We start from the raw sequence: 20,314 nt of genomic DNA on the forward strand, positions 1-20,314 counted from the left end.
GTGCCTGAATGTCTTAGACGTTAAAATTATATTAAAAGTTTGGATACTTGTACAGAATTTTCCCAGTATGTTTGTGAATTTCGCGCAAAGCTACTCGAGGGCTATCTGCGCTAGCCGTCTCTAATTTAGCAGTGTAGGAATAGAGGGAAGGCAGCTAGTTATCACCACCCACCGCCCACTCTTCTGCTACTCTTTTACCAATGAATAGTGGGATTGTCCGTTACATTATAACACCCCCACGGCTGAAAAGGCGAGCATGTTTAGTGCGACGGGGATGCGAACCCGTGACCCCAGATTAAGAGGTGAAGCCTTAACCCATCAGGCTATGCCGAGCCGCCTAGAAACGCCCCTTATATCCTGATGGTTTTGCTTTATACCGCAAGGAGGCTCTCACTTGTTTCTAGTGCTTCTCTTTCTTTATTTAAATTGACGTGATCAGTTATTTACTTACTAAGCGCCGTTAACACCAGTTATTGTTACCTAGACATAACGACATAAAATATCTACATCTTTCTCATAAGAAAAATGGATATTCTGGACGTTTTTTGAGGTCATCAGTTGTGAATTTTTAAATGAAAAATTCAATTCCCTTAGTATTACAAGACTGTTACTGTATCCAATAAAGGTCCAGTACGTTTATACTGTTCTTACTTAAATAAACGGAGCTTATTCTAAAAAGCCGAATCAATGAACTACTACATATGTATTGCATATAAACTGAAAGAGCTGTCTTTAAATTCTTATGTGCAATTTAAAAAAAAAGAGCCTGCAGTGGCAAATTAATACGCCATGTGGCTGTGCGTATCCATGAACACGTAGGGCTTATCTGCAGAACTAACTGAATACTCTTATATTCTTACACTTCAGCTATCCACAACTATCCGTGAAATATTATTAATGGACTTATAAAGTTGTAGCTAAGAGCAACATAGATTTTCTTTCTTCTGATTAACTAAAGTCTCATTAAAAATTATTTCTCAATTTTTGCAGAGTTATGATCTTTTTGATTCTTTTTCATTAGCCATATAGATGTGTTTACTTACTTATTTACTGATTTTGTGTGTTTGTGTTTTTTCTTATATCAAAGCCATATTGGACTATCTGCTGAGCCCATTGCGGGGAATCGAACCCCTGATTTTAGCGTTTCAAATCCGTAGACTTGCCGCTGTGTTGGCGGGGGACTTGCTGGTTTTTATAATCAATTTGAGTCTTAACATTGCCCTTACAAATATTCATTGCAGTACACAAGCCCCTATTTAGAATTGAAGTTGTTACTCATAATTATGGTTTTGTATTCACTGTAGGAATTTTCTCAAAATTGAATGTTTGAGTTCTAAAACGTTCATTAGATATGTTGTCAAGAATCACCTTCATGGCTGTATTATTCGTCTACTTTTTTCGTCTCATGAATATTTTATCAGAAAATTCTTTATTCGACCAACAGCAGTTGATAAGGACGGATATAAATTAAAGCTATTTATATCTTACAGCCGTATCATGACATTGAAATACTATTTTCAATCATTCCTATATTTGTAATGTTGATATAACTAACTAATACATTGCTTATACACCAAACAAAGTAGGTAAATACTATTAAGTACTTTAGAGCAAACAGAGACGTTAACATGCCTAAAGAAGTTTCTGGAAACAAATTCGAGGCTAGAGAGAGACACACTATAATATTTGTCTAAAGTCCTATGGTAGGTATTCGTGTAACTGTACGTAACTAGTAGCATGCTCAAGCCAAAGCCACGACGCGAACCATAAGCTCGAGTTCTCCTATTCTGATACTGCGCATGAAATTTATGGCAACCTGATTGTTTGTTTCCATGGAAAAACGTTACTCATTAATTTAACTTAATGGTATATACTAGAGATATTATACCGAGAAGCTCTCGTGCAAAATTTACTCATGTCACATTAATATGTGTTTTATAAATTAGTTTATGTAAATTTGTTTCATGTTCGTTGCAAAGTACTTGGCTTATGCAAATACGGACCACATCAGGCAATGATGTTTCCGTCTGCTTTCATTTTACGTAAGGCGAACTGCTGTACAAATCTTTCCACTTTAAGTTATAAATATGTTAAGGTTTAAGCTCAACTGGGGCACTTTCTTTTTCAAAACTAACTTTTCACTTGTATTCATAACTAACTTCTAAATAGATTAGAGCGCTCAGTGAAATTAAACTATAATACTAGCAAAAATGCGGTAATTTTACGAAATATCTGTTTTATTGTACTCACTTCTAAACAGAGTAATTAAATTATTTGACAAAATCCTGAACCAATAAACTCGTATATCAATTCCTATTACTTTTCGATGAAGAGCATTTTTATTTTAAAAAATTAAAACAAAAAAAACTTGCATTTGTTTTCGAAAATGTTAATAAATGACGTAATACTTTTTAAGCTCATTTATAGAGCAAGTTGTTATTGAATCGTATGTTATTCAGAATTCAGACGATAGCTTTCGTCATATTAATAACTATTTATCATAAAAGCTCATTCGGACATGACTTGTGTTCTCCATCTTGTCGATCAGTATAAGAACAAAGTTTTGTTAATTTCGAAGATTAAACAATCTCAGTAAGTGGACAAGAATAAGAAATATTAGAAACTATAAAACTGTGTACCTGAAAAATAGTAGTTTGTAAATTCCCACTTTTTGCAAAACTAGTTTGGGGGTGTTTATTTCTCAAGAGCACAGTATTGGTTGAGCAATTACTAGTCTGTTGGAAAAATAATTAATAGCATTTTTAAATTTAGCAATAAGAATATCGTGGTTTATCGTCTAACGAAGGGCTAACGTTGTGTACCTAGACTTGGCCCACAATAACTAGAGGAATAGAAGATATAAAATTGCATGAAAGAAGACTGAGGCGTGAGGTCTTAGTAAAATGAAATACGCAATGTAAAACAACAACACACAAATTAATCTTTATTGCCTTCTTCCGATAAAGAAGGCCCGACATGGCCAAGCGTGTTAAGGAGTGCGACTCATAATCTGAGGGTCGCGGGTTCGCATCCCCTTCGCGCCCGCCCTTTCAGCCGTGGGAGCGTTTTAAAGTTACGGTCAATCCCACTATTTGTTGGTAAAAGAGTAGCCCAAGAGTTGGCGATAGTTGGTGATGACTAGCTGCCTTCCCTCTAGTCTTACACTGCTAAATTAGGGATGGCTAGCACAGATAGCCCTCGACTAGCTTTGTGCGAAATTCAAAAACAAACAAACAAACCGATAAAGAAAAACAGACAGCCTGACTGGAAAGAAGATATTGTCCGAATGCGACTAAACGAAATAGTTTTCTCAAACATGACGCAAATCGACCATAAACATTAGTTGTTTTTCAACTAGTCAAAACAGTGCTAACCGACTATGTTAAATTTTCCAACATATGTGTGGCAACTCCATAAAGAATTAGTATTGTAAGGAGTGAAGCCACCCACACCAGGTTATAAAGAAATATTGCTCTGTTTACATGCTTTAACCAGGTAAAGGCTTTAACCATCTTTTCACAGTTAAAACAGAAACTTTGCGTGTGTATATATATATATATGATTAAATAGTGATGAAGACGCACAGATAAGACTACAAAAGAAAACATTTCATTGTTTACCTCAGGTTTCCAATTAACCTTAATTCAAAATTAAAAACCGAATTAAAATCTTGAAATGAGAAGCAATTAACGTCATACAAAGTTTATTCCTAAGTAAATAGCATAAATACAGATTTCACTATCCAATCCAACTCTGACATGTGACGTTAATGATAGGACAATAAATAATCATTTTCCCAGAATTACAACATTTACAAACAAAAACCAGACTTCACAACATACCACTATTGCTATACAATAAAGATACCTACAAGGGGCTACGTTTCTTGAAATGTAATAAATTGTTTGTTTTGAATTTCGCGCAAAGCTAGTCGAGGGCTATCTTCGCTTTCCATCCCTAATTTAGCAGTGTAAGACTAGAGGGAAGGCAGCTAGTCATTACCAACAACCGCCAATTCTTGGGCTACTCTTACCAACGAATAGTGGGATTGACCGTAACATTATAACAACACCACAGTTGAAAGGGCGAGCATGTTTGATGTGACCGCGATTCGAACTCGCGACCCTTAGATTACGTGTCGGACGCCTTAACCCATCTGCCCATGCTGGGCCAGGATGTAATAAATGATCATTTTTACATCATTGCAGAAAACCAAGATTACTGATAATAATTAAATTAACTACTCGAGATTATGCAGTATTTTGGTTGCATATTTATATATGCATATACACGCATGCCATGTTGTCGATAAGATTCAATGTTTACAACACAATATAGAAATGCATCCGATGTCCAAAATTAGGCCTTCTTTAGTCTCTTGATAAACTTTAGCTTAATTCTAAATTTTACCCTTTTATCCTATCCAAAGTTTCGTAGTTGCTGTCAAACAAAAGGAAAAGAAAACAGAAACAATGAAACTAGGGAGATATTTCATCTTCTTTTCCATGACACACATGCAATGTCGAGTAGACGGCAAGTTATGACATCAAACTGTCTTGTTGCTGTCACTATGGTAATTATGATAGAAAAACTGGAACCATTAGACAACAATAAATGAAGACACGTGATGATGACTAGCTGCTTTCCTCTAGTCTTATACTGCTAAATTAGGGACGGCTAGCACAGATAGCTCTCGAGTAACTTTGTGCGAAATTCAAAAACAAACAAAGCAGTTATTCAGATATTGTAAAGTTTGTAATAAATTACAATATTTTATCAGTAATGTTGAAATACTGATACAAAAATTAATAGTTAATGGACTTAATAAAGAAATTTGAAATAAAATTATTAAATAATTCTGTAACAATTATAAGAATGTATTAAATAAATATAAAGAAATAAAAATCAGAGAAATTTTACTAAAAACTTCTAATAACTATTTTCAGTTATGAATTAAATCATTTAACAACTTGGCACTACTTTATGCGGATGTACACCTTGTCGCATATAAAGGCTTATTCAGAGCATGGTAGTTACAGTAGACTTAATGGGTGGTGGTTGGGTTCTATACTAGTTTATTAAGATAACTGGATGGGAATCTTCAAATTAGTATATTTCGTTTACTGGGCTACCAATTATTGCCTTTCTACCATAATGTGGGCTAGAATATTAACTTAAAGAGGTTAGTTTTAAGTTACTTACCTCCAAGTGGTAGTATCGTATTTTTCTTATTCTTATTGTTAATTTTTAATTAATGTTTTTCTTCTTTACTTTGGAAAGCAGTCATCTTCCCACAACTGTCTGCAGGCAGTGAAGGATGATATAGATGTCGGACATTATGGGCTTTAGCGCCTACATCTGACTCCCTTAATTTATTTTTTCTATATCTATTTCTTACTCCTTTATACTAGTTCTTTATGTGAGATTGGCGAATGGAGGTTAAGACTGATAGACAGTGTATCCCCACTGCAATGTGAGTCGTACTTACACAGTCACCTCCAGAACCTAGGATACATTTTATATCTCACATTATAGCTTGTATCCTGGGGTATTTTTAATTAATTCAACATTTTTGTTTATTATTTTTTAATTTATTCTTCTTTCGGCTTGTTTTTAGGTTTTAACAAACTAATATAATTAGTCAGAGGTTTGGATTTGCTCTTTCTAACGCAGCCCTTCCTTTCTAGTTTGTTTAATTAACTTTATCAGTATTAATGTTCGCTAAAATATACATATAAATACACATATATACATACATATATATGTAAACATACCTGTGTTTTACATTGATCTTTTCCCTATTTGGAAACGCGTCTTTTCTACAAGTAGCAAAAACATATATTGGCTAGTACGTCGCCTTGCGAACTATCATTTGTATCAGTCAGTTTTTTATTAGCAATGGGATATAGCTTTTTATACAGGTCGGATTCACTTGACAACAACCAACATACTTGAGATGTTTGATCTCAATGATTGTTCTCATCAGATGTCGCTTTTTTCTTTTCACAAACGGATTGCAATGCAGCTGTGTTATCGTTCTGTGGTCTTCAGCTCACTGAAAAATGTAGAGACTCCTTGCTCATAATATTGATGTCTGACAATTGTCGGTCATTTGTGTACCCGTTTCATTCAATTAACTCGAAATGTCATCTAACCAACCAATCCACACAGAGCTGTCAGCACTTTTACTGAGCTGCCAATTTCATACTGTGGCAGTAAAATATCGTTTCTTCTTACTATTAGTACTCCAATGGCACAGCCGTAAGTCTGCGGACTTACACCGCTAGAAATCGGGTTTTGATAGCCGCGGTGGACAGAGCACAAATAACCCTTTGTGTATCTTTATACTTGATATCAAAATAACAGCATATTACTTTCTTTTTTACGCGTATTTTTTCTATTATATTTTTATGCTCATGTACGGAAATGTAAAGTGGTAGACGTATTATTCTTCTTACAAAATTATCCCTTGCAATTTCTATGGTATAAAAGCAACTTTCTGAATGAACTTTCATCGCTATGTTTGCGTTTTTCTTTATTTTAGAAAATATAGTATTGTGAATTCAGTGTTTTGATACTCAGAGGCTATGCTTATGAAGAAATAGATGTATCTGCTGTGTCTCATACTGCAGTCAAAACACCAAGTAAAGAGTTATACGTGATACCGTTAATTTGACAAATTTCTTCAAAAACAAGAAACGTATCACTAAAGATAGCCAGCCCTCTTCAAGAGCGAACATTAAAAACAAAGTTGTGTCTGTCTGCATATCTCTTTGGAAACGAAAAATAACCTATGTATGAACATAGTATCCCCACTGCAATGCGAGTCGTACTTATACAGTCACCTCCAAAACCTGTTAAAATCGTTATTACAACATTAGCAAAGAACTATGAAGTAAGTCGTTGGTCTTTTATTTCTTTTTTTTTAATACAGATAACACAATTATTTAAATATTCCAATTTTTAAGATGTAAAGACAAAGTTATTTTCAAAAGTTATAAAAAAAATAACAAGAGTGGAATCGATACGCCTTAAAAATTTCCATAAGAGCAGAACGGTAACGAACCTTTAAAATGGATCAATCCAGTTTGTTAGAACTTTGGCATATTTTACTTTTTCCCTTCCTTTTCATGCTCTTAACTATTCTCTTTTGTATTTTTCATCACTTGGTCTTCTGTTTCTGAAAGAAAATGTAAAGAAAATTGTCAAACGTTATACTTCCCTAGAGTTTGCTGACAAATAGCCTGACTGGTGGACGACTGCCGACCATCAATAAACGTCTAGTTAGCAGGCGACATGCGATTTCCACGCCTCTGTAACGCCATGAAATTTTGCAAGCACTGCCTCGCCAATTTTCTTCGGTTACTGCTTCTCCCGCGTTTAGTGGCAGGACATATTCTCCACGCCTTGCTGAATCTGGGTCCGTTTATCAGGATATCTTAACACACTTGCTCCTTCTGTCGAGAAGACACTGAGTCGTGCGGTCGTTGAATTTTATCCTGGCGGAGATACTTGTCGTTTTGCCTTCCTTAATCATTAAACGCTTTATTTGTCTCTCCTTGAAACATTCAATAACAAAACTTAAAAATTAGAAAACGGAGAGACTAGTAGAAGGAGCGTATTAAAAGTTCTGAGAATTTTGAGACGGAAGTCGAGAATCGAATTCTAAGTTTTCACGTTTTGAGAGGGCATAACAAGGTACTAGATCAGAGATATGTGTTCAAGCAGTTTCAGTAAAAACGGATTGAACACAGATGCATGAAAATAAATTGTTTACATCAGTGATGACGAGAAACCCACTTGTTGAGAAATTTATATGCAAAAACGGCTCGTTTGGGCTGAGAAAACACTTTACATAGAAGAGCGAACAACGTTTCTTTCTTTGTGAACCTGACGATGACCGAAGAAGGTCGAAACGTTGTTCGCTCTTCTATGTAAAGTGTTTTCAGACCAATGTTTACACTGACCAATGTCACGATGAGATATTTCTACTGAAATAATAACTGCAGTCTTTTTAGTTACAATCAGGGGTTCGATTCCCCTCGGTGAGCTCAGCAGAAAAATACACAAACACACACTTTTTGGGTACAGTGAAGCTTTCTGTTTAGTGAGAAAATTTTTATGAGGAAAATAACTCTTCTAGCTAATTGGATATTTTTCATAAGCAAAACAACTGTTGTTCCTAGTTAGCTAATTTTATAAGGAAAATAACTCTTCTGGCTAGTTGGATATTTTTTATAAGTGATACAACTGTTTTTCCTAGTTAGTTACTTTTATAAGGAATATAACTCTTCTGACTAGTAGTTGATTATTCTTTTTATAACGAAAATAGCGTTTCTGGCGAATAATTGGATATATTTTATAAGTTAAACAACTCTTCTGGTTAGTGGGATATATATGTGTGTTTTTCTTATAGCAAAGACACATCGGATTCTCTGCTGCGCCCACGGAGGGAAATCGAACCTCTGATTGTAGCGTTGTAAATTCGTAGACTTACGGCTGTACTAGCGGGTAACATTTTATAAGGAATCTAACTCTTCTGGCTAGTTGGATATTTTTATAATGAAAATAATTCCTGTTTTATGACTAATTGCCTCAGAAATTCAAAGCACAAAAATATTCCTTAGAATTTTCAAAATTTTAAATTTCGTCATTTCCGTATATACTTATATATATTACTCAGTGAACTAAAAAGTTTCAAATTGCTCAACACGTTTGTTCTTAATTGTTTTCGGTGTGTGAGTAGAATGAAGATATATATGTGTGTGTAGGATAAGGATTTGTAAGTTTGTATAACGAACGTTTTATGTAGGTAGAATGAGCATTTTTATAAATGTAGAATTACTACTTCTGTGTGAATAAAAGAGACGTTCTTATTGGATAGAATAACCATTTCGGAACAGTTTTTGTGTCAGACCTGCTGGAGAAAACAACACAGTTTGTTAAAAGACAAACAACGGATAGGTTTCATGTAAACTTTTTATCTTCTAATGTCAAATCAGTATTGATAGAACCAGAATGCATTAAGTGCATTGTTTTGCCAGTAAGCTACGTTTCTATTATCTCAAAAGTAAAGTAATATATATGTATCTTGTCTTTAGTGACATGTAAGCAGTCTTAGCAGCACTCATTGAGCCAGAAATTGCATAAGACAAACATTAGGCAATGTTTATTACAAAATAACTTTTATAAAACTAAGATTTCTACTTAAGAGTCTCCCTGGTGGATCAATAGTAAGCTTACGGACTTGCAACACAAAGGTTTGTTTTCCAGGTGTGAACAAAGCATAGATAGTCTATTAGAAAAAAACAAACAAATGTACTTAGTATCAAATTTATACAAACTACAACTAACTTAATAACTTATAACGGCATTGACAATTCGTTAAATATTTTAATAAGATATATTGCTTATGTTTAGTAGAGAACTTAGAAGACTCATGAGGTCGATTCTAGGGGTTTGGTCTACAGCATTACAACAGCAATTAACAATGAAGAAAAATGATTGTGTATTCGTGAGAAGGTTTGATAAATATTTGTTTTGTAACTAACACATTATTATTATTGTTGTTCAAAATGTTTCGGAAAATAAATGAATTTTAATTCTTCTGTAAATTAGCCATAATAAAATAACGTTAAAGCATTATTAAAAGAGTGGTACTTTATTCTATGGAAAGTCCAGATGCTAACTTTATGTTAATTTGTTAGAGAAGTTGGTATTGTAAGTGTTTATCCAGAAGTTAACTTCGGAGACGTGGCACCGTTTCTTTAACCATGCGATGTAACTCCGTTAAGTGGTCGGAAACAAACTATAAACGTTTGTTTTTTAATTTCGCGCAAAGCTACACGAGAGCTATCTGTGCTAGCCGTCCCTAATTTAGCAGTGTAAGACTCTAGAGGAAAGGCAGCTAGTCATCACCACCCACCACCAACTCTTGGGCTACTCTTTTACCAACGAATAGAGGTCTGGCATGGCCTAGCGCGTTAAGGCGTGCGCTTCGTAATCTGAAGGTCGCGGGTTCGCGCCCGAGTCGTGCCAAAACATGCTCGCCCTCCCAGCCGTGGGGGCGTTATAATACGACGGTCAATCCCACTATTCGTTGGTAAAAGAGTAGCCCAAAAGTTGGTGGTGGGTGGTGATGACTAGCTGCCTTCCCTCTAGTCTTACACTCCTAAATTAGGGACGGCTAGCACAGATAGCCCTCGAGTAGCTTTGTGCGAAATTCCAAAACAAACAAACAAACGAATAGTGGGATTGATCGTCACATTATAACGCCCCTACGGCTGAAAAGGCAAGCATATTTGGTACAACTGGGATTCGAACCCGCAACCCTCAGATAACGAGTCGAGTGCCTTAACCACCTGGCCATGCAGGGCCAACTGGAAACGTCAGCTGGAAGATACGTAATTTCAAAAATGATTCCTGCGCGTTTCCCTGGTAAATCACTAGTAACTTTACTAACTTATAGTGCTAAAGTTTGACGTTAGATTCTTCGGGGTGGACAAAGCTCACCTAAATTACTGACTAGTTATTCGATAAAATAATATCCCATGATGGTGTTATTTTTGTCTGTAGCTTTTAATTTTGCAAGCATTGCTTTGTTATATGAGTATGTACTGAAACGTTTGTATCTGTTTAAGTATGATATATACTTTTACATCACAACTATTTTAAAGTAATCAAATATCTAAAATGCAAATTCGTGCCACTTGGAAACCACCGTAATGCCATATAACACGAGGCATGACATTAACAGAAGTTAAGTATCCCGACCTCTTTTCGAAGGTTGACTTTCTACCCCCTGAAGAAGGAAATCCTACTTTCTAAAGGGTTTTGAATTCCGGTAATTTTAATTAATTCCATAAGCAAAAAATGTCTTATTTTGGCCCATTTGTTAGTAAAGAACTGAAACTCCGTGATTGGCCAAAAATATACAAAACTTGCTCCGAAAAGGTGAAAGTAAGTATTGCTGACTAGTCTTCAAACCAGGGACGTCAAGCACTGAAAACTCTACAAAACAAACAAATCATGCTAAAACAAACTGTACAGCGGTTACTTAGCTACTTCAGCATCTACTAAATAAAGACATTCTTTGTATGCAAAATGTATACTTAGGCAGTTAGCTTTATTAATATTTGGGTCAACTGGTAGTTTAGTGTCTAAGGAGCTACTGCTAAAGGTTACAGAAGATAACCGTGTGCAATGAAATATCCTTAAGTAGGTAATAGCAGTTGTGGAAATAGAATGAAACCTGGTGCAATGAAATATTCTTAAATAGATAAAAGTAATCATAGAAATACTTATGTTAGATCCTAATAAAGTTAAGTTATGAATAACATGCACATGTACTATTGTGAAGCATGAAAATGAATACTGAAATGTTAAATGACGAAAGTATAAAGGAAATGTAGCTTCGAAATGTATGTCTAAGCAACTACGCACATTAGATAATTGAAAATGGGGACAAACATATTTAGTGAGCAGTTCTATATCTTCATACGTTTCAAATCTAGCAAAAGCTATTACGGACTGCTTAATGTGAACGTACTGTACTTAACCCACAGTGTAAGATGTTTAGACTCAAAACGTACGACGTATTTTCTGAAGTACAATTCATGGATTGATAAAATTCTTATTCTTGAGTTGTTTGTTTCTTGAATTTCGCGCAAAACTGCTCGAGGGTTATCTGCGCTAGCCGTCCCTAATTTAGCAGTATAAGACTAGAGGGAAGGTAGCTAGTCATCACCACCCACCACCAACTCTGGGACTACGCTTTTACCAACGAATAGTGGGATTATCTGTAACATTATAACGCCTCCACAGCTGAAATGGCGAGCGTGTTTGGTGTAACGGAGATTCGAACCCGCGACCCTCAGAATACGAGTCGAACGCTTTAACCACCTGGCCATGCCGGGCCTTTTTTGAGTTTAATCCTCTTTAACTAAACAACATAAGTAAAATTGGCGATCGGCTTTCTAGTAAATCACTCCACTAAACATCCCTAGTATTTTAATTTACTGTAACAGCAACAGTACATATATTATTGTCCAGTTTTGGAGTTTAACTCTTTGTATATTTAAGTATTATAGTATCGAGTTCACTGACCTTTTTTATTATTTTTCGCATAATTTAATATCACATGTATTTTTATATTCAGAAGTTAATTTTGTTTACGAGAATACTCTGAATGAGAACTGAGAATGTTTGCTCATTTTGTCCCCAAGGGATTTTACTCCGGCATGAATGATGTCAAGTCATAGAAATAAACATAAATCAAGATAACCTTGTACTGTAACTCTTGCATGAATGATGTCAAGTCATAGAAATAAACATAAATCAAGATAACCTTGTACTGTAACTCTTGCATGAATGATGTCAACTCAGAAATAAACATAAATCAAGATAACCTTGTACTGTAACTTGTAGATTCAAGTATGAAGAATACATTGTTTAAAGCCAGCCCTCGTTTCTGCAGTAATTAAATATAAAGATGTTGAAGCTGTGTCGTAGTGTGCGAAGTGCCAGTGAAGTAGAGTGTAAGTATGCTACGTCATTCCTGTTAAGCTTTATCTAAAATATATGAACAAAAATCTATAATGATATCTAAAAACATATTAAGAAACACTTGACTAAACGTCATAAAATAATTCAAGACTACATCAAGTTTGTATGCAGCAATACCCTTTACATTTAGATCAAATATTAAACATTGAACTTAAAAGGTTATTACTGTTATAGTTAACGATTTTCTGTCATTGGATCAGTGGTAAACTTACACTTTGCAACTCTAAAATGTACGGTTCAACTCCTCCCGTTGAACACAGCGGTAATAATTTATTGTGTATTTTGTGTAAATAACAAATTCAGATATTAAGTGGTAATTTCATTTGTTTAACAGAAACCTTTCAAAACTAAAATTGATTATTATTTTTTAATCGAACAATTAAATTGCTTAAGAGTAATCAATACAAAAAACGTCGGATTTTGTCTTTTTTACCTTTAATTTATAGTAGCACAATGTACCTGAAAAGAAATTTAAAATTAACATTTAAATTGCTTTACATGTAAATTAGTTTTAAACGATGTCATTTAAACACTTCAATTTTAATGAACGCTATTCTGTTTTGAGAAACTGAACACAATTATTCGTCACTTATTAGTGCTCGTATACGTTTAATTTTAATCGGTTTCGTTTTTTATTTATAATAAATCACAAAGCTATGCAATGAGCTATCTGTGCTCTGCCCACCACGAGTATCGAAATCTGATTTCTAGCGGTGTAAATCCTCAGGTATACCGCTGTGGCACTGGAGGGCAGTTTTAATTCTATTGTGGGTTATAACCTTGGATCAATTTGTAAATATTCAACAATGGTTAAGTATATATTTTTTAAATTTTTGATGCAGTTTCGTGTATTGTTACCTTTCAAATTTATTTTATAAAAGAGCCTCTCCCCTCTCAGTGGCACAGCGGCACCTCCTCGGATTTACAAGCTAGAAAGCGGGGTTCGATACCCATGGTAGGAAGCGCACAGAAGCCCATTGTATAGCTTTGTGCTTCACTACAAACAAAAAATACTTCATAAAATCTTAAAATAACTCTTTATTTACTAACTTGCACTGTATTAAAAAGAAAATGTAGAATAATAAGTTATATTACATTTATCGAAGAAGCTTTATAGCGACGAATCAAATACTTTTGTTCATAGCAAAGCAAACTGGCAAATATCTGATAGAGATCAAATTTTTTAAACTTTAATAATTTTTCATTGCACGGTCATAAAAGTTATTGCTTACTGATAACAACTTCTTCGTAGAGCTCTGGAAAATTTAATTATAGACGTAAACTTTAATAAAATCATAAGTCAACTAAGTAAATCCAGCCATAATGGCACGTTAGATTCTGAGATTAATTTACAGAAGTTTGCATCTCTTGTTTTTTGGGGTAGTTTTCTTTTTTTCTAAAACTTGCCAGTTGACGACAATTGAAGTTTCTTGTGTAATTTTACTAGATTTTCTATAAGATTAAAACTAAGATCTATGTGGGATATTTAAAAAAAATGATAATTATACACCAGTTGCATGAATGTTGTAGCAGGAAGCGTTAGTTAATGGAATAAAATATCGACATGCTTCCCATAAATTTTCACCATGCCATCTGCAACGTGTTAATTTACAATTTATTTATACCCATGGTTACAGACGCTTCATAGATAGGTCGCACACATGAGCACATAACGCAGTGAGGATCATAACAATTGGCACGTGTTAACCTATTAATTCTGAAACACCCTGAAGCACCTTATGTCCGTAAAATTCGCGAGTAATATTTGAAGGTTTTATACTGATAGCTATAGATAAAGCAAAGCGATATCGGGCTTTTTTTTATCGTGTGTGTTAACAACTTGCGTATATTAGGTCCCTCAAACTACTCCGTTTATATGAAGACGGAGTAAGTAGCACAGACCTTTCAAATGATACTCATTTCCTAAGGGGTTCAGTAGCACAGCTGTGCATTTATTACAAAAAAAAATTCATTCGACGTTTTTTCAGACGTCTAACAAAGCATAGTCTAACAGCACTTTTGGTCGACCTGTATCCATTGCACTGCTATATTATCAAGCTCTCTTTCCAAGCTACTAAATGTTCTGATGAACGTTAAATTGTGGACTGTTATGTGTTGAGGTGACTGCAACGATCGATTTACCACTTTTGTTTTCTAACGACATTCAATCTCTTTCAAAATTAGATAAATGTCATTTTTTTTGCGTTTTATTTACACTTCAACAGCACTAATCTACTATTTAGTATCTCTGTTTGTACTCGTTGAATTTTATTATAGACTATAGAGCAATCTAGACAGATCATGTCGCTGGTGTCGAATACTAGTGATAGGACTGTTTACATTCCTTAAAGTAAAAAGAAGAAAAATTACTCAGTTCGATATTTTTAAAGAACTAGCTGCGGGTATAGAAATTCTGATGGCTTTTAATATAATATAGATAGGTTTCTACTCTTCTATTGTTTTTAACAATGACCGATATCTCTTATTAAATGTAAGTACCTCTAGCTTATTTGAAAGTGAGTTGGTACTTAAATTCAACAACAAAGGCTTACAAAAAATGCACTAAAAATCATAAAACGTACCCAGTAATTAAAAACAAAGTAAATATTTAAATTACATTACTTCATAATGTATGTTAGAATATAAAATATTTTGCTTGAAATGCATAGAAAACTAGGCATAATTTGCGGCAATGTCACCATAGAAGTTTCTGCACGAATCATATTTCCATGTGAATCAGCAGAAAGTTATATTGAGCAGGTGATCTAACTAATGAGAAACTGGTCATCTTATAAATACTTGAGTGTAACTAATATGGTTATTAAAAATTACACTATGGTTATGTGCACATAGCTTTTCCTGATATTGAAATGGTAGACCAGAGGCAAGCCACCCACCATCTTCTCTTTTGCTAATCTTGTCTAACCGAATAGTGGGATTTTGACTGTCACTCCTGTTCCGCACAAAGTTCGGATTGCGTTTACACGGCAAGAGACGAGAACAACAAATCCTTATATTCACGATCCGAATACACTTATATCATGGTCAGTCAATTAAATAAAATAAGATTTCTACAGCTTTCATTCGTGGACATGCATAACGTTAAGACAGAGAGAACTGTCTTAATACGTAATACATAACTACAATAAAGTCGAGATAAAAGCGAATGGTACTCACTTAAAAATTATTTCAAGAATGTTTCCGGTTTTATTATGAGAAAATGCACAATCGTTATTTTAGTACCGGTAAAACTGTATGCCATACAGATACTTCGTGCGCATTTCAAGTTCAGTTTAGAGAACAGGGGAATGAAAGTCCTTCGTTGTTATGGGTATAATATCATGGCTAAGATTTTTTTTTTAGTAATAGTTTGAAGAACCAACGAAGTTTCATACGCACGTTAGAATTACTAGCATAAAATATCTGCACTCAGCTGAGGTGTTTGAAGTAGAGGGGAAGAACACAATAACATATTTCGGTTGAGCATCTCAATAAACTTACTTCTAGATCCCCATCATGCCGTGCCTGATAATATCTGGGGGAACATTTCCCCCCTCCTTGTAGAGGACTACGCCTTAAGCATAGAGACAACCCCAATCTCATTTAAAGTTGCCCGCTAAATGTGGTCCTGCAAGCTCCAACTGAGGGAAGAGTTCGTAGGCAAAAAATAGATGAAGAAACTCGCAATTCTACCCCCCTAGTGGCACAGCGGTATGTTTACGAACTTACAGCGCTAAAAACAAGACTTCGATACCCGTGGTGCGCAGTGCACAGATAGTGTTGCTTTGTGCTTAAATCCAAACACTCATGGCCAGGTGGCTAAGGTACTCGACTCGTAATCCGAGGGCAGCGGGTTCGAAGCCCATCGCACCAAACATGCTCACACTTTCAGTGGTAAGGGCGTTATAATGTGACCGCCAATCCCACTATTCTTGGGTAAAAGAGTAGCCCAAGAGGTGGCAGTGGGTGGCGATAACTAGCTGCCTTCCCTCTATAGTCTTACACTGCTAAACTAGGGACGGCTAGCGAGATAGCCCTCGAGTAGCTTTGCACGAAATTCAAAACAAACCAAACCAAACACTCAAACTCTTACAATTGATTTAACATAGAAACAGTTATTGGAGTTATAGTGTGGTGAAACAATTACTTATAATATTTAAGTTATTCAGTGTGTTTTAAGGTATTTTATACGTTTTGTCTACTCGATTATCGTAAACTCTACACTTTTATTTATGGACACATCGTTTGTAGTCACATCGATTACGAACACGAGACCAAGATGTGCGAAACAATGATACTATTCCTCGTTTCTGTTCATAAAATCTTCCTTAAATTTTACACAGCTTTTGGTCTTTCTATAATACAAAAAATTATCTATTTTTACGTATTTTTTGGGTACTTTTTAGCAAACTGAGACAAAGAAAAACGTGTCATTCTTGTTACTGAACAGGACACCTCTGAATTGAGCTGTTTACTTTAAAGCTACAAACTCACAAGGATTTTGGATACAAGCATAGTGCAATCTGAAATTGGAACTATGTAAATAACACCTGAAGATATTTGTATTAAAGGCGATTTATTTGTTTTTGAATTTCGCGCAAAGCTACACGAAGGCTATCTGCGCCAGCCATCCATAATGTAGTAGTGTAAGACTAAAGAGAAGGTAGCTAGTCATCACCACCTGCCGCCAACTCTAGGACTACTCTTTTGCTAACGAATGACCGTCACATTATATCGACCGCACGGCTGAAAGGGCGAACATGTCTGGTACGACAGAGATTCGAATCCACGACCCTCAGATTATGAGTCAATCGCCTTAACCCACCTGGTCATGCGGATTCGAATCCCAGTTGCACCAAACATGCTCGCTCTTTCAACCGTCGGGGCTTTATAACGTTACAGCCAATCCCACCATTCGTTGGTAAAAGAGTAGATCAAAAATAGGAGCTGCCTTCCCTCTAGTCTTACACTTCTAAATTAAGGACGACTAGCGCAGATAGCCCTCGTGTAGCTTTGCGCGAAATTCAAAGTAAATAAATAAATAAAACTAATGTTAATTATATACCTATACGGTTCATTCTTCCAAATCCGTGATTTTTCATACATGTGTTTTTCTACCTACTTCATTCCAGTGGTTGAGTTCTTACAGGTGCACCCACGAAGGTGAAATATTATCTTCAGTGTAGCTTTCTTAGTGCTTAATATCATAAACGTAAGTTGTGATAAAGATAAAATTATTAATAGAGTATATGTGTGTTCGTAGCAAAATTTACTAGTGACAGTGCTTTAAAAACTATAGACATATTGATCGGAAAGTTACCTTCAAAAATACCTCACAACAGTGACCTGAAAATTTGAGATCAAGTGACCCCCAAAAACTAATCTCGCCGAAATTCAGTTTTCGAAGAAACTCCACGTGAAAGCATAGGAAAACGGTTGACAGATACATATTGTTCCCATTAGATATGAATAAAACAGGCAAAATATGAGAATTCTAATGTGGTATGTCATCCATATATTGACTGTCACCCACGCAGACGAATAACGTCGAACACTTCACTGAACCAAAAAGAAAAGCCGACAGGACTGCATCCAGTCACTATTTGGATGAAACGCTATAAAATCGTTGTAAGGACACATTTGTGGCGGCCAGTATTTCCTACATGTTGACTTCGATCACTCGAAAGCTCAATCATTTGCACGCCTCTACTGTCAAACGTAATACCTTGACAATCCTCCTTACATCGACGGTATTAGTGGGATTATTGGATTTTCTCTGTGAAGCGGAGGGATTTGAGACGTCTTCATTAGAAAAGAGCGAGGACAAGGAAAGTCTCAATGAGTATGCGCAAAGCACCTCTTGGGGTGAGTAATCCATCGGACAAATTTCTATGGGGATTTGTGATTCGTAAGACTGGTAATGAAAGCGACGTAGGTTTAGGTGTATGATGTTTAGTAGTAGTCAATATATGACCAAATTTCTGCAACACAACTATAATAATATTGGATAAAACTTTTATTTAAATGTTAATGCGCTTGTGTATATATCTATCTAGATATATGTGCATATCATAAGTGTATTTCCATGGATAAGTTAATGTCAAGGGAAGTAAAATAAAATGCATCTGTCTATCTATTTTGTTGTTATTAATTTATGTTACTTTACATGTATTGTTTTTAACAACATATAGAACTCAGTACTGACTTTTCTTTACAGAATCATTAGTTTTTAGTAATAATACTTTATTAGAGATTATATTTTTTGTGTACAAATTTCGTGAAGATACATAAATCGTATTGTACCACAGTTTCACGTTACGATATTCGTGTCATTGTACTGCCACACTTTAGTGCATTATATTCATTTTCCACAAATATTTTAATACTCTTAGTATAATCTATTCTTCATATTTCTAATAAGAAAATTACAGTAGAATTATACAAGAATGTGCAACTATGTTAACCGCACTACATCAACTATGTTCGGTGCAGATAGGGCTTTCCACTTGTTACAGGGATAGTTGTTCTAAAAGTAAATTGGAGCGGCTTTGTGTAAAATATTATTAAACTTTCAATGAAACAACATTAAAATTTACATAATACTTTTAATAACTTCATTAAAAGTACAAAGCCTTACTTTAGAAATTCTTCAAGTGGTTAGTTAAAACCTGATGTCTTTAATAATGTATTTAAAGTATTGTGTGCATATTATTGACTTTTTAATAATTGTTGTAACTATTTGCTTTTTCTTTTAGTTTTATAAAAACAAACATTTCTATTTGAGATTATTGATGCTACTATTAAGTAATCATTAAGTCACTATTTATATGAAAGTTTAAGTTTCAGTACAGAGCTAGCAGAAGTAATGTTTTCTTTCATTATTGTAATATTTTATATATTTTTTCAAAATATATACAACTATAATGTTTTCTTAGTTTTAACGTATTTTTAAATACGCTTCCTCCCCTCGGTTCTGTACTTTCAGTTTACCTCCACTGGAATCTAAACATCCACCTACGTGTTTGCCGTGCGTGACGACCCATGAAGGGGAAGAGAGGTGGTTGAGTGGTCCAACCCTAACACACCACTTTGGCTTTGAATTCATGTAGACGGGCGGTCCCGGAGTCAGTCAGCTGGTTCACTTGGGCTAGTATCAACCAAGTACCAGTGTTGTATGTTCTCAACGGGTGTTGTGGACATTGTATATGATGCTGATGTTTGGGTATAGTGCTCACGAAACCGTGGCGTTGCTGCAGTGTCCTTGTTTGGCATTGTAGGGAGTTTTATCGTAGGGTTCCATGGTGGGTGGGGTCAGTGGGCATCGAAACATTCTTTTTTCATTATGGATCTCTCTAATCAAAATCTAAATAAAATAGTGAAACAACAGCCCATTGCTAAACAACCACATCTTGAAGATTCTGAACAGAAATCTTCAACTTCTTCAACATCTGTACCTCATTTTCTGATATTACATTCTTTATCAGACAAATGTTTAGGGCAAATCTCTCCATTTTTTATTCAGAAAGGGCTAGAGGGACTCTCTTAAATCAGTCAAAAGCTTTGTTCTGGTGATATATTGGTGGAAATATTCATTTCTAAATACACTGAACTTCTCTTGCATTCGAAAGTCATTGGGAATATACCCATTGAGATGACTCACCATGGTACTTTGCTTTCGTGATGAAAAGGTATTGTTGAGATGGATTTGAAGAACATCCCCGAGTCACAGATCCTCTTTGGTTTCTCTATC

The 20,314-nt window shown here is 35.1% G+C and overlaps 1 long non-coding RNA gene across 1 annotated transcript in view; it reads right to left on the reverse strand.

Moving 5' to 3' along the window:
- Positions 1–20,314, reverse strand: part of LOC143254534 (uncharacterized) — a 49,067-nt gene that overhangs the window by 18,559 nt on the left and 10,194 nt on the right. The window contains exon 3 of the long non-coding RNA XR_013030239.1: positions 7,067–7,180. This is a non-coding gene — a long non-coding RNA (uncharacterized LOC143254534). The remainder of the gene's footprint in view (positions 1–7,066; positions 7,181–20,314) is intronic.

The sequence above is a fragment of the Tachypleus tridentatus genome, chromosome 6, assembly GCF_004210375.1.
Source record: "Tachypleus tridentatus isolate NWPU-2018 chromosome 6, ASM421037v1, whole genome shotgun sequence".
In the NCBI taxonomy this organism is placed as follows: Eukaryota; Metazoa; Arthropoda; class Merostomata; order Xiphosura; family Limulidae; genus Tachypleus; species Tachypleus tridentatus.